Source organism: Cynara cardunculus (genome assembly GCF_001531365.2).
Source record: "Cynara cardunculus var. scolymus isolate 2C chromosome LG 7, CcrdV1, whole genome shotgun sequence".
NCBI lineage: Eukaryota > Viridiplantae > Streptophyta > Magnoliopsida > Asterales > Asteraceae > Cynara > Cynara cardunculus.
In genome coordinates, this window is record NC_037534.1 from 1,365,890 (window position 1) to 1,368,295 (window position 2,406).

A 2,406-nucleotide genomic window follows, 5' to 3' on the forward strand; every position below is an offset into this window, starting at 1 on the left:
GACAATATCTGAATCTTTAAGAGATGAATCATGTTTGACAAAAAGAGTCGAACCCTTAATGCTTCTAAAATCCTTAGAATAATTTTGCATCTATTAATCATTTAATTCCCTAATTTCATTGTAAACAATTATCAAACAAATTATATTTTATTTTACACTATATCATGAGAAGATTTTAATTCTACATACTTGACTTTTTTTTAATGATTTACCAAAATAATCCTAGTTCTGCAAATTTAAATTTTTGTCAGTCCTGGGTCATATATGTAAATAATTTTTGTAGACCTGGGCCTTAAATGTAAATATTTCTATTTAATGTAAATAAATATTACATACTTTAAAAACATATAAAATTTATAATATTTTATAAAAATATAGCTTCGTTTACTGAACCTTTTCCATCATTAATTATTCAAGAGGTTCACCCAATAACGATGCCCAGCTGTATTTCCCTGACGTTTACGGGAGACCTATTCACATTTTTATCGGCAACAGGTCCCTGCTTTTATACATCAGCTTTCTTATTTTCATCAAAAAATCTCTCTTAATTATACACAAAATAAAACCCATCGAAAATCTAATTTTTTTTGTATAAAAATATATATATATATAAATAAATATAGGTCTAATCCAGGCCCCCAAATCAGAAAAAATCAGTGGGAGCAGACATGACGACCTAAAAGTTGCTCAATCTTCGTGCACAGTACCATGCTTCTTTCATCATAATTCCAGAGCATCGGCTTATTTGTACACGGATCTCTTCATTCCTCGATTCTATCCACTAACATAATTTAAAAACGGAGTTGAATACAATTTTTTCATGATTTCAGATTTGATGCTTTGGAATCACCTCAATATCTGTCGAATTAAAAACACTGAAATGCAATTGAAATTGCTGAAATCAGGAAATATGAAATTCATTCTCATTGATTTTGATTACAACATCACCGAAATCTGACATGTGAATTGTTCATATTTCGTCATCGAAGAACAAAAATTCGTAAAAAAAAACAACAGTGAATTTTATATTGAAGATAACATTTGGAATATACTAATCGTAACAGAATGAGCTCTCATTCAAGTTTTATTTTCCAGTCATTTAACAATCGGAATAGCGTATATTGCCTAAACGGCATTCGATCATAGAGCTCTTAACAACATAAATTTACTTCCAAAACGAGTATTAATTGAATTGATGAACATTTTGGCTTAAAATCATGAAAAACAGACAGATGTTTGAAGATAGATCTGATGGAGATCAGAGTTTGGTAAAGTTTTATCGGTCACGATTAATCTGAAACACGGACCAAATTGTTACTCATCATATCTCCGGTGATATCATGGATAGATTCTTCAATAATCAAGCAAAACTAAGAAAAATTTGAAGAACAATAACTACTGAAATCGTAAAAGCTAAAAACCGGAGGATATCACGATGAAATTGTTCCTTACCATGTCATGTCGTTTGATCCATAATGAAAATGAAAATGAAAGCAGAAGAAGGAATCAACGCAAACTATGAAGGACAGTGAGGATAAGATCCAACATATAAAGATGTAGAGAAACCCTAAAAACCCAAATCTCACGACCAGCGATTATGTAGCACAATAGCACACTATACATGTTATAAGGCCCATTGGGCTTCTCAATGTTTACATGGGCTGTTACTCAGCCCAGCCCACAAAGCAACTCTTTTATCAATCTATCTATACATATTCTATATTATAAAACATTTAACATAAACTCTTAAAAACCATTTTTTATGTAGGGATGGCAAAAAAACCAAAATCGATGGTGAAAACCGAAACTTTCGGTCGGGTTCGGGGACGGGGCGGGGATCGGGGACGAATTCGGGGATTTTAACGGAGACGGGGGCGGGGATGGTGATCACCGGCCCGGCCCGGCCCGATATGTATATATATATATATATATATATATATATATAATATCATTAAAATAAAATAGTAACATTAAAATTTAAAAAAGTTTTATCCAATTTACCTCAACAACTCAAATAAACCTCACGAAAAAATCTAGTTTATTTGTCTATTATTATTTATAAGAAAGTGTTCACAATGTGTTCATCTTGAGTTCATATTCAATTATGTGTCATGTGTACGTGTATTTTATTAAGGTTGTGTTTGACAAACTAGCTAATAAGCTAGATGATGATGATAAGCTAGTTGTTATGTTACAAGGTAGCTGGTAGCTGACAAACAAATCATGTTTGTCAAAACTAATTGATAAAAAATGCAGAATGAACAAAAAAGACATCTTGAAAACTTAATCAATTATAGAATTTTAGAATATAATTCAAACAAGTCTCTAATAATATAATATATTTAATAATACAAACAAGATGGTAAAAAAATTTAAAAAATGTAATATATTAATTAAAGGAATATC

The 2,406-nt window shown here is 30.6% G+C and overlaps 4 non-coding genes across 4 annotated transcripts; all 4 read right to left on the minus strand.

The window, feature by feature from the left end:
* Positions 1-370: 370 nt before the first annotated feature.
* LOC112516072 lies at positions 371-509 on the minus strand. The gene has a single exon (XR_003069590.1). It is a non-coding gene; the product is annotated as a small nucleolar RNA snoR74 (small nucleolar RNA).
* Positions 510-615: 106 nt separating this feature from the next.
* On the minus strand, positions 616-723 carry LOC112516070. The gene has a single exon (XR_003069588.1). It is a non-coding gene; the product is annotated as a small nucleolar RNA snoR100 (small nucleolar RNA).
* Positions 724-894: 171 nt separating this feature from the next.
* LOC112516067 lies at positions 895-992 on the minus strand. Its single transcript, XR_003069585.1, has one exon. It is a non-coding gene; the product is annotated as a small nucleolar RNA R64/Z200 family (small nucleolar RNA).
* A 76-nt stretch (positions 993-1,068) lies between these two features.
* LOC112516066 lies at positions 1,069-1,150 on the minus strand. The gene has a single exon (XR_003069584.1). It is a non-coding gene; the product is annotated as a small nucleolar RNA U54 (small nucleolar RNA).
* Positions 1,151-2,406: the final 1,256 nt, after the last annotated feature.